This window comes from Sinohyriopsis cumingii, chromosome 7, assembly GCF_028554795.1.
Source record: "Sinohyriopsis cumingii isolate HCF-2022 chromosome 7, ASM2855479v2, whole genome shotgun sequence".
In the NCBI taxonomy this organism is placed as follows: Eukaryota; Metazoa; Mollusca; class Bivalvia; order Unionida; family Unionidae; genus Sinohyriopsis; species Sinohyriopsis cumingii.
The window spans coordinates 68,209,141-68,222,857 of record NC_142967.1 but is presented as its reverse complement, the minus strand read 5'-3'; the positions used below and the strand labels follow the sequence as shown (position 1 = coordinate 68,222,857).

Genomic DNA, 13,717 nt, shown 5'->3' with positions numbered 1-13,717 from the left:
TTATTTATATTTTGGAGTTATACTATGACGTTTAGAATTCATAGGGATTTCCTTCACAACACTGTGTCATTGGAATTTTCAATTTACATTCTAGGGAAATAAATTGTTTGATGAACATTACTAAAACGTTTGGTTTCATTTCCTTTCTGATGCCTATTTTAAGACTATGACTTCTAACACTACCAGCCGAGTTACCGTGGTTTGCCACAGGTTAGGTCTCTGCCTGCAATGGTGGCAAAACCAAATATAAATAGAACTTTTAATTTTGCCAGAGACTATATGGCAAATTTGTTTTATTTACTTTATTAACTATTTCATTTCTATAAATTCGTTGATCGACAATTATTTAATGAAAGCGATCACAGAGCCACCCCCCCCCCCCTTAAAACTATAACATGTACATGCTTTCCTAAAGATTTCATATTATAACTGTTCTTATAGTTTGCTTTCGAGTCAATAAGTTTCACTAATGTGGATGATACACGGATACCTCTACTATAATATTAACAACCCGTCATTAAAAAAAATCTCCTACAATGTGTTATAATGAACCCATTTATTTCTGAGATGATTGGTTAGAACAATTATCAGTTCATCATACTTGCACATAATGGCGATGACACACACTTTATTTATAGGTTAATTGCAAGGAATTTTATATATAACAAATGGATTGGTGTTGTTTGGTTTTGTGTGGTTTAACGCCATCTTTTCAGCATCAGATGAATTGCAAGGTGACCTTTATATTTGGTGGAGGAAGCACTCGCGTTAAACCCCAGGATGGGCTACCGACCCATTGAAGCTCATCATCTACATTAGTAAAGCCGAGACTCGAACTCTCGCCGCAAGGATAGCTAAGTGTTCTGTGCAGGCTAGCGACTCAGACCGCTACACCGCCCAGGGGACGTTTTATATAATTGGAACATTGATAACAATAATATATTACCATCATATATCCAACATGTCTGTTTCATGAGAAAGGATTATTGCCATAAGATACCCAAACTTTTCATTTTAAAACGCTCTCTAAACAACCAGTGTATTGACTGTATATGTATGTGTCATGAGACTATATCTCTGGAATATGGTTTTTCTATACTAACTAACTATGACCAATTGCACTTAATGGATCAGACATGCTTGTGTGGCCGTTCTTTTAATATTTGTCAGTTCCACCAACAAACTCCTTTCGCGTATAAATTCTGCGATATCCCGTAATTAGTGACGTATTCTTGGTTTATTTGTGTTCCATCATGACAAATTTAGACCCATTTTGCTGACTATGTTGTCTAATGATCGGCGGAAAAATCTGTCATATGTCATAACTATAGTTGATGAACTATTGACTACTTCCGTGCTTTGCAGCTGTCGCCAATTCTGCGCCCTTTCGATGACATGGCAGAACAATGTTACACGCAAGTAGCTAAATCAAGAGATCAGTAAGCTAGACATTCGATGTGTCCATCCAACAGCTTGCCCTATCTATTCTTAAAACTAAATTTGTTCAACAGGCATAGGGTAATAGAACTTATATACATTCGTTAGAATATAAATTGACATCAATATCTTAAATCCTTATTATCTCAGAATGATTCAGAAATGCGTCCCGATGATGTGAGTGATCTTGCAAATAATGTATAGTCAACTGAACCTACGTTCAGCATGCAGTAATAACTTTTGTGACATAAAGGCCATAAAGCTTGAAATTTGTTTTGAAAAGAAAAGATGGAAATCAGTCCAGCCCCATGTCGCTTTTATGCTGAAGCTAATACTGAATTCGGTTCGATCTTATTAAATCCTTCTTAAGTTATAAAGCAGATGCAAAATAAAGCATAAAGGAGAAAAAATTCTTTGGCGAATAACGGCAGTAAATTAATCAAATTTTATTAGAAAAGACAAACATCAAACATGAGTTAGGACTTCTTGATTTTAAGATTCGGAACAAACGGACAGCACAGAGATGAGAAACACATCACGCCCAGGAACAAAGAAATAAAGGTACGATTAATTGAAATAGACACCAAAACATTATTGCAGCTTTAGCTTAGTGGGTTTGTTTTAAATATTTTTTGTATGTTTTTATATATTTATCTAAGGTTTATTATATTCGTTCTTGTGTTTTCCATCACGGAAGTATTAATTAAAAGAAACAGCTGTACTGTTTCCTTGGAAACCATAGCACAAAGTATGTAATAACCAACAGATACACTATAAACATGTACAAGAAGGGATGAGATCTCCTACATATGCACATTCACCTTGCAATCATGGCAAATATTACTGCTATTCACGTTAGGCTTCTCCGCATGACTTGTTAATCTCTGATTTTGCGGTTAAGTTAGGCTTGAATATTGATTCCTTGGTTTGCAATGGAGAGTGATTCTATGAAGCTAGTATCGTTAGCGTGACGTTTAGAGAGATGTAAAGGACTAAGCCCGTCAAAGTGTTTATCTTTCTTATGGGATGTATCATTCATGAAGCTGTTTTCCATACAACAGATTTGAATAACACAGTTTTTTTTAGGAAATTAATGTTTTTCGGTGCTAAAGAGTAGTGTTATGGTAATATATCATGTATAATCCAATCCAAAGAGACAATATTTAAGTTTGACCGAGTACACAAGGTAAGCAATCCACTTATTACTGGGCCTGCTATTGTTATTTGTACATTAGTATGTCTTTTTGCTTTGTTTTCCGCTATGTTACTCTTATTATAAAGACAGCTGCTTTTTTCTGATATATTTCTTTATTGTAGTTCTCGAACGTAATTTGTTCGTGGTAAATTTAGTTCTGTACAAGCAATTTTCTCAACACGTCATGTGTAGCAACAAGACTTTATTATTATAAAGTTGAAATGTTTACAACATACGAGTTAGATAAGATAAAGAACATGAATATAGCGTGTGATGATAATGCATAATGATTGACGGGGACTGATGCCTTGCGATGCCATATGCGTGCTGACATAGATATTGGACTTTTATTTGGTATTTTATTGGTTTAATTGAAGTTATGTGACATATGATAACATATATTGATATACTTTATAAAACATAAATTTTGCAACTTTAGCTGAGATGGAATTATTCAGTTAATGTGTGCAAAACATTTCGTCCAAGTAATGATTTAAAAGGTTGTACGTCATGACGGCCCATCAGTAAGCGGACGTATTTATTGGCTGGCGAATTTGTTTTAACCCTTTAACAATTCTTTCTCTTTGTTATTATATCCAGTCCCGTTCGTTATATCGGTTCCTGTTTACAAAAATAGCTCCCTTTATGATCATTGCAACTCCCTTTGGGATTTCTTTATTTTAATACAGCAGCACACACACACACTTATTTTTTAATTGCGTCAAGTGCACTTAAGGTGGGTATCACACACCGCGTAATACATGCAATGAATGTTTTAGGAAAACCTAATAGCATAAGCTTTGGTGATGCTGTATTATAAAAACAAATGTTTCCAAAAAATGTTTGGATGGACAAAGTTTCCAGCGAAGTCCTTTATATACGATTTATGGTATATAATAGGATAATTTATTTTATTTTGCGCTTTGCTCTTCATTACTTTTTGAGCATATTTATACATCTGAATTAGCATTATAAGCTTAATATATGTAAAAAATTGCCCATAATGACAACTGTGCCTGTTGCTTTCTTGTTGTAAGCACTAACGTGTTGGTTATCTAAACTGAGTAAGAAATCTAAGTATCAGATGTCTTACGGTAATGCCAGCTGTTTGCTCTATGTATCCTGCTGTGTTTTTATTGCCCGTGCCAAAATAGTTCCACTTTAGGCGGATATAAGTTAACTGATATTTTCATAATAATAATATATTAGTTTCAATGATGCTATTGATTATGTTTACGAAAACAACCTCAAGTGGTTTATCAATGAGTAATTGTTGAGGGGGGGTGGCTTCGGGGTCGGGTCTGACGTTGGGTTTAACGGGGGTTGGTTGTTGTTTTCTAAGCGCGCCATAACAATATGTAGTAAGTTTACCCGATGCTACGTTCTCGAGCCAAGATTTCTTGAAACATTGCAATCGATGACAAAGAATGATTGAATTGTTGGCTAATAAACAAGAAACATGTAAGAAACGTCAACAATTTCTTTGGGAAGACTTTGCACACATTTTAGTCACTGTATATGTCACTGAAAATAGTATGACTCATTTTTTTTAGCGGTGAAATAGTTCATGTGGCTGGAGTGAATATATATAATTTGCTGCAGTGAATATTGTTTTTGGGGAGGGTGGAGTGGGGGTGTCTGATAAAATTCACTTATTCTCTTAGTAGCATAAAAATAAACAAACAAACATTGTTGTCACGTAATGACTGTAAAATGCGTAAATTGCTAAGGGTAAAGACAGGCATCATACAAAGATTTATTCTACTTACTTCTTCTTTAAAACTAAGTCAAAATGTTCATTATTTTCTTTTAAATATATCAGTCAGATGGCCAAGTATAATATCTTATGTTCACATAACTGGAAAATGATATTGTTTGACAAAACGTATTCTATGACATTGAATTAAACAACCTCGTCCAGTGCATTGTGGTTTTTTGTTTTTTGTATTGTGGGTATGTCGATTGTGTTTGACGCGGTTAAAATTGCAAAGTGTGATGATAACACTTTGACAGGAATCTTACCTGACGGACATGTACAAACCACTATCACGTTGAGTTCACACCACACCAGAGTAGACATCATTACAGTCCAAAGACATACATTTTTATTTAAATACTAGCAGGAATCATAGTAAATAGATATGCCTGGATGAGGTAGGTATAGGTGCATTTATGCCAAATACGAACATATAAAATATTGTAAAATCGACAATAACGATGACATTGATGATAATGAGGATGAGGATAATGATGATGATGACTTAGTGGTTGCATTCATGGCGATGTGGATATTCATTTCGAAATTCTTGAAAACCTTTGATATTTAAATGATTTGATTAACCGAGTAACTACATCTCATAACAAAATGAGATACATTGTTAATTGTTTAGATTGAATTATATTTAAAACCATGTGACACATCCAGAAACATACCGTGTAGTCAAATAGTTAAATTCCAGCAGAACTTGATTCCAAAAAGTGTTTATTATTCCATGGAGAGAAAATATTTCTGAATACTCCGAAGTGCATTCGTTTTATACAGTCTGTTGAATTCGTCATTAATTCTGAAGTTATTGCACAGTTGATGTCATTGTTCAATGATTGATGGAAGCAACATGTAATCGTTACGATGTGTATTATTTCACCAAAACAAAACACAACTCAGAACAGGCCATAATCTAAGCATTAAACTTGCCAGTATAACTGATTTAATTCATCTTAGGTAGCTCTTCAATCCATATTTATGCTTGAACTATGCGTACTGCCAATTAGGAGACAGTCAATTTAATATGCTCGGATTTAATGTCTTTTTCTAGGTTTTATATCGATCAAATAGTCCAAAAGCGTCCGAGATTGTTGCAACTATACTGCTGTATTGTTTTAGATCGAGCAAGTATTCTAACTAACGAAACTATCTTTATTAAAAGAGATTTAAACATTGCATTAAAACAATGAAAGAAAAAGATGAAGATAGCATGATAAAAATCAACGATCTGGAATAAATTCATACGCATTGACAAGGCTTGAATACACCAGATTTGTCACATGGCTGAAATACACCAGATATGTCACATATATTGAATATATCAGACATATCACATAGCTAAAATACTTCAAATAGTTCACATAGCTGATAGAATACATCAGATATGTAACAGCTTGAATACATCAGATATGTAACATAGCTTGAACAGATCAGACATATCATGTAGCTTCAATAGATCAGATATGTAAAATAGCTTCAATAGATCAGATATGTCACATAGCTTCAATACATCAGATATATCACATTGGTTGAATACATCAGATATATCACATAGCTTGAATACATCAGATGTAACACATAGCCTGAAAACATCAGATATATCATATAGCTTGAATACATCAGGTATGTAACATAGCTTGAATACATAAGATATGAAACATAGCTTAAATACATAAGATATGTCACATAGCTTGAACACATCAGATATATCACATAGCTTGAACACATAAGATATGTCACATGTCTTGTAACTTGAATGCATCAGATATCTCATTGCTAACTTCTAAGTTATTCCACAACAAATAGAAATCAATAACACATAATTGTCAACTTTCAAAATGTAAAATAAGATGCAACATACGGCTCAATATTTACCTCTGTATGCCATGCAAAAGGTTACAATTGTATACTGATACCTTAGCACAATTTTTTGCATTTAAATACTATAAACATAAAACAGTAAGCTCGTAAACGTTCTGAGCATGGAAGCTTTATATTTTTCCTAGGTAGGGGTGCAGTTCTATGCTTTTAAGTTCCAGTTTGGTCCCACCAATATCCACCGAATAAAAGAAAGGACTTCATGACCAAATAAGTGTTATATGAACTAACACATGGAATAAACATGTTGTCCTAGATAAATTAAAATGTTATGGCAAAACATAGTGCCAATCTGTATCTTATCATCTGCCCTTTAGAAGCCAATATGCCGCAATTCTGATCTTCTAATGAAGTATTTCGGTTAAAATTTCCCTGATTTTTGTTGTGTTTTCCCTTCTTCAATACAATTTATTACATTAATAATACCTGTTCAACTTTAGAAGCCAGCGAAACGCACGTGACATGACAATGTTTTTTCACACTATGAGGGTACTAACAAATCTTAGAATACGATCATTTGTTTATAAGGTGACCGCGTGAAGACAACTTCTCTTGTTTTCTATTGTTTCTTTTTAAAACACGTTTTATAAAAATGATCAAAATTAAAACTTTTAAAAGTTACTAATGCATTTATTGTCAGTCTTAATCATTCCAAACGTGTCATTTGTGACTTGAAATAACTACTTTTGACTTAAATAACTAAAGCTTATCACAGAACATGTTTCAACATTGCTTCCGACCAAAGAAAAGTTAGTGAGCCGTCATCTATTGACTGTATACATCGCTCTGGCTTTAAGAGTTTTTCCTTTTATATATTATAATTATGGATGGTATCACAACTAATAATACCATTGAGAAATATTAAAAACCAAGGTGCTGAGAAACGTTCCCTGTTCTTTTCGTACCTTGCCTTTTTAAGATTAACTCTGATATAATAGTATCTAAAATACAAATAATTATAATATTAATTCAACTTTAAATCCTTTTTCGAAGATGTGAAACTACTATCGATCACATTAAACAAGTAAATACAATCAAACTAATATAAATGCTTACATAAAAAGAGGCAACAAGATCTACTCAGATTTGTCAAGAAATACTCTGAGCTTAACTCAGGCAAATACATTTTCTCACGCTCTGTCAGTTATTGATCAGCGCTATATAGAGGTAATTTAAGGCATTCATTATATCATGACTAAAATAACCAAGTTGTCTAGTACCCGAAAGGTGTTCAGACTGTTATATCACAGAAAACAAATAGATACTTAAGCAGGTAGATCACCTGTAAAGTTATAATGCTTCTCTCTCTCTCTCTCTCTCTCTCTCTGCGTTAATGCCAATTACCAATTTGTATATTGTGCGTCACTGATTTTCCAGCTTCAAGAAAAAAGAAAATAAACATACATACATACATACATACATACATACATATCTATCTATCTATCTATCTATCTATCTATCTATCTATCTATCTATATATATATATATATATATATATATATATATATATATATATATATATATATATATATATATATATATATATATATATATATATAACTATTTTAAGATCATTACTTCAATTCGCTTGCTTTGCAATCCATAATATAGGTTGGAACCAAGTAGATGTATATGCATCACTTACATGATGACAGCTAATTGACATTTTCACATAATATTTCAAGGATTGATTCAACAATAACGTGATACGTTTAATTACATGGTGATGTATTTGACATATTTTTTGCTTTCACTTAATATGCTCTTTCACTTTAATTAATTCTCACCGATATTGGACGATTTCGCTGCGGAAAATAAAAGCGATCAATCCTGATTTTATAAAAACCGGTTTTATAAGATTGCTTTATCGTTTATTAGAGACTGTAAATTTACCGTTGTCAAGCCACAGTCCGCTTGAAAAGAACAGCACAAAATCATTCATGTGGAAAGAGTATAAAACTGACGATATGAATTGTAAATATTTTATGATAGGTCATCGCTCTCGCGGTTTTCAAAGCAAACCGAAATAATATGACGTTGTCTGTCCGTCTGTACCTCTTTTAGTACCTTCATAATGTCGATTAATTTATCATACACCAATGGCAAGAATGTGTAGAACGTAGAGTGTTGCCTTCTCATCTACTAAGTCATCATTGTGAACTATGGTTAATATAATAATTGAAATTAATGTCTTAACTATCATAAAGTCTTGCATTTGTTCAATTTCCGAAACTGGGACAGATTATTTACTTATGAGTTTTAAAAAGACATCCCTTAAGCTATCGAATATACTTGCATGATATTTGTAACTGCGTTGAAGTTTATCTATAACAAAATTAATGTCATTTAGTAAAGATTCTTTTTTGAGTATAACTAAGACTTGTATTGACTATATTTTGCATAGTAATCTGAGTCGTTTACATGACCTGGGCACTGAAATGATTAAAGTCAATGGTAAGCGAACTATGATGAAATTAATCTAGGTCCCTCACCCCAGTTCACGGAATGTAAACTATGGCTAAAATATAGGTTTCTTATTTAATTTCTTGAAATTCGCTATTATATCTATTCCTATTTGCAATTAGAAGCATTCGTGAGGACATGAAGCAATGACCAATCATGAATAGCCTGTAGTTAGGTCCCCAAGTGACTGAGTGGTCTAAGGCGAACGCCTATGCCGATAAATGCTGTATCAAACCTTCCACTTCGGTTCGAGTCCCAGACTCGGACAAATACGTTATGTGAGAAAACTTTTTTGTAGCTTCTCTTGAGCTGGTGGTTCTTACCGTGGTTTTCCCAGCTCTTTCATTCTCAAGATTTACTGACCACCATTTATAGCTTATGATGTGCTGAAAATGGCGTTAAGCCTACATTTAACCACCATCATAGTGTGTAATCAATCCCAAGCATCATATTTTTACGAAAACAGTTAAAATAGGAAGTTCACTTCTTCAATACAAATAATTGTATTCTTTGTAATTTTAGAGCCAAATATTATAATCCATATTATTAAATAAGTAGACCTCTCGAACCCCGGCTGAGTCATACCAAAGACCTATCAAAATAGTGCTACTAGCTACCTCCCTAGGCGCTCAACATTAAAAGGTTAGTGATAGGACTGATCGGCCTGGTGTCAGGATAATGCAACTGGGTGAGACATGATACTACATGTCTGTGGCATGATACCCCAGTGCTAGACATCACTATAAACTGCCACATCCAAAAATACATTCACACACACACACAGTAAATAAGTTGTTCTGTTCTGCCCAATCTTCTTTTTTGACCACCAAACCATATTCATAATTTAGTTCTGTAACTTGGCAGTCGTTTGATAATAAAATGTAAGTCGAAATACTTATAAATAATATAGTTGTGTCGGTCATGTTACAAGTTGTGGAGACCAATGAAGTCTGGTTTCACCTTTGGAAATAATGTGCTGATAATAGATACGTGCGACAGCTTTCTATGGGTATTTTCTTTGTTGTTAGCCTACTTGTAAATATTTAGCTGACATTTTTGGCACTATTTCAGTGATTATTAGCGATAACTGCGAAATATATATCCAAGTAAATATTCATGCAATCAAATTCATTTTAGGAAGGAATACGAATGCTATATCGGTATTAACCACTAGCGTCAAAGGTAACTGTCGACAGTTGATATAAAACAGCAATACCTTTCTATCTGAAAACAGTCTGTTAATCTCGGAAGGTTTTTTTCATGTGCTTTCCATACTTTAGATTGGCTTAACATATATTTCCCCAATCAGAATCAAGGATAAGCGTCCCGAAATAGCGCAACTAGTCTTATCCGGGATCTGTGCTTTGTAAAGCTAGAACGAACATTGAAGAGTAATTTATTCTATCAGTATATGGTCGTATATTTTTGTGAGCATTTTGCATTAGCCAGATTGCTCAAAATCAATTTCTAATTGTATTAAATGTTTGTGTGTCACCTATTTCGATTGACTTTGGCTGTTGTGTTGTGACCATGTACCTGGCTAGGCAGACAATATACTTATTAGACGTTGTGTGGTTAAGGTGAATTGGAGTGTTAGCAAATTTTTAACGGCATTTAATGTAAAACAGTACGAAAAGTACAAAAAAATCGTCTTAGGTGTTATCACATTATTAACGTTTTTACAATTTAGAGATGACCTAGCTTTTCATATCTATATGAAATCTACACCTTGCACGTGTTACTTCCGCTAACAACTTGGAAATAGGATACCTACATTGTCACAAAATAGCGTATTTATAAAGGCTATGGGACGTTTACGACACTAATATATACAAATTTGAGAAACCCAGAAATTATTACCAAGTTTATATTATTATCCTTATATATTATATTTAATTTCAGTCATTACATTTCGTCCAAGGTACAAATTTAAAACAATAGAAAACTTTGATTTCCAGTTTCTTTTTGTAGCCTAGACAGTTTGAAATAGATTGCTTGACTCCGTATCACACAAGCTTCAAATATACTCCAAGTTTTCAGTGATTTATGTAAGGACTTGACGTTGATTTAATAACGTTACGGTAAGCTTCTATTTCCACAGGCAGAAGAAAATATACAAAACGTTTAACGTTGTAATGCAGTTAAGAAAGCACAAAAAAACATGAACGTCAAGCACATACCGTGTATACTAGTTTATAAGTCGAGTAAAACTGCCAACAAAAAAAAAAAACCCACAAGAACAACAAAGATCCCAATCTGCCGCACAATATTGCGCCTGCAGATCAAGGCCTGTGTTGTTTGTTTTGCAGATTACTCCTAACACGCTGCGCTGACCCAGATCTGCCAGCGCATTATACGATGTCATATCAGGGTCTCTGCAGTTGGCAGTTGCATTCTACTTATAAGCGATTATATACGGTATTCTATCTGTCTTGTTTCACTTCCTATATGTTTCAATATAATTTTTTAATCAAAACCAGCTCCAGATATTTTCTTCAATTACTGGTATTGTTCAATCATTCACACAAATATAATTCTCTTGGTGACTGTAGCTTGATATTGGCTCCATAACATTGTATCATAAAAAGTCAAAACATTCAAATCATCTTATTTTTATGGAAGATTATAAGCTCATCCCATTGCACGAAGAAACATAAAATATTGTATGATTCAGTACTATTTCTTTTTGACGTCTCAGAGTGTAGATTTATCGAGTTTTGCGATTCATTATATTAATACATTTTTCGTTCGAATTGATATTCTGCACTTTGCATTTTTGTTTAACTGTAGGGAGAAAAAGATTATGTTCTGTTGGTGTACATCTTGATACTATACGTTTCAAATTAGGTCCACATTATTCGTATATATTACTCCCGCTGGAACAAGTGGGGGTAGCTAGATCTCCCATATATGAACAATGGCAGAAAAGGGCAAAATCTCACAACCACATATGCTAGATCCCACGTCCCTGCGTATGTACATAGCCATTACAGAATTTCATATCCGATTAATCCAAAGGAGTTACTTGCCGTACGTCAGATTCTACGATCAATTTGCTTGAAATGATTTGAAATGTAAGAAATACAAGAATCTAGAGCAATGATCAAAATACCCCCAAAAATATATCTGTTTACATATATTGGGTTCTAGACTTTAGGTATGGTTAAAAAATATCAGATCCAACACATCAGTGTAAGAAAAGAAAAACGTACAGATCAGTCTGCTCGTAAATTTATAGAGGGAGTACTTAATTACTGAGGTATTATTGTGAGGGAACATGTTTTCCACTTGGCACAAGCGCATTAACTTCTGTCAAGCTGTCGGTGATTTATTTCATTGATTAATTTGTTTTCTGCTCAGTTTTTTTTTATAGATTTATATGAATCGAGAACTTAGAGTATACATTAGTACAAGAAATCAAAACTGCAAAGAAAGACTCAAAAGCTAATGCTTACAGGAATGAGAAACCTGACGTGTCAAGCATCATTTTAAATGTGAGCTTTTCAACTCACAACGTACTTTTAAAAAAAAGCGTAAGTCCCTGTATTGTCTAATTTGCAAAGGAAGGAACCAATCCCGCATGTTTCATACATTACATCTGAACAATCAACATTAGTATGGATGAGAAACCCTTTTTTTAAAAAAAACAAATGATGTATTTTATTGACTTGAATATACCAATCTCATACATCAAGTATATCGCTTATTGAGTACAAAATATTTATTGAGTGGTGACTAATTTCACTTTCTTAGATGTTGATCCGATTCATCAGTATAACTTTGATAATATCATTTAAGATCGTGTGGTTTAATTTTGCCTATATCTAGAGACGGAGTCAAGTGGCATTTTCAGTCTGAAGTCTTTAAAAGAACTTTCAAAAGTAGTCTATTCTTATGTTCAACGCATTTTGACAATCAACAAAATCTTAGATCAAGTATCAAATTTAATAGTATTTAATGTATGTTTAAAATGTTGAAAAAAGTCAAATATAAAGAAATCAATGCATATTTTATATGGGGCTAATGACAATAGTTGCTAACTTTCTTTAAATTCCTACCAGTAAAAGTAAGTAAATATCTTCTATAAAACAACTGTACCTTGCAGCTGTACGCGATCATCTCTACTAGTTCATTCATCCCAGTGCATAGAAAATAAACAGAACTTAAAACGCAATGGAATTTTCATGGCTGAAATACTTGTTAATCCTACCTGTTTGATGTCAGAATTACACTTCAGAACCAAATATGATGCATTTGTGTAATTCAACTCCAAGAACGAAGAACATTAGGTTCCATATTATCCTGATTACAATATCGTCTTTACAGTGAATCTGTCGCTACGAGAATTTCTGGAACCAGTCACATAAGTTCTTGTCAGACTCGGGTGCTAGTTTAACAGCTGAACGGTAAAATTTGCGCAAACCCGTCTGCCCACTAAAGCTCTTTCACATTCGTTCACAGCCTTTGATATACAAGGATTCAGCACGCCACGTTTATTATGCGAGCCAGTCAATAAGCAATCTGCACGCCCACTTAGCTGCATGCCCGCCTCTATAATCCCGGGTATTATTGAACTAGATAATATAATTAAAGCAATCTTCTAGCGATTAGCTGTACTAGTAAACTTTGTCCTGATCAGTGTTACCTGTAAACTATCGAAATGCCTTAGTTCGATAAAAACACGTTTGCAAACATTTGCTAAGAGGCGTATGCAATATACTTTAGCATTGCTTACTGTGTGAAAGCGTAGAATTGAACAACTATTTTGACTCTGACCTGAGTGATTAAGGGATGTTGGCATTATGAATAGGTTCAACAGGGTGGATGGGTGTGGTATAATACAATAATGCGTATTGCACGCAATATTTGTAAAGTTCTAAATTATTCACATAAAAAGCTGTTATCTAAATATTTAGAGACTGTCTATTTAGCTGAAATTATATTTATATGAGCTAAAATGGGCAATTTGATATTTTATT

General features: G+C 33.5%; 1 protein-coding gene across 1 annotated transcript in view; it reads right to left on the bottom strand.

Moving 5' to 3' along the window:
- LOC149795457 (G protein-coupled receptor dmsr-1-like) overlaps positions 1-13,186 on the bottom strand; it is a 40,710-nt gene extending 27,524 nt beyond the window's left edge. Inside the window, exon 1 of the mRNA XM_089965246.1 lies at positions 12,949-13,186. The gene's annotated coding sequence lies outside the window, so the exon portion shown is untranslated. The remainder of the gene's footprint in view (positions 1-12,948) is intronic.
- Between the last annotated feature and the right edge of the window lie 531 nt (positions 13,187-13,717).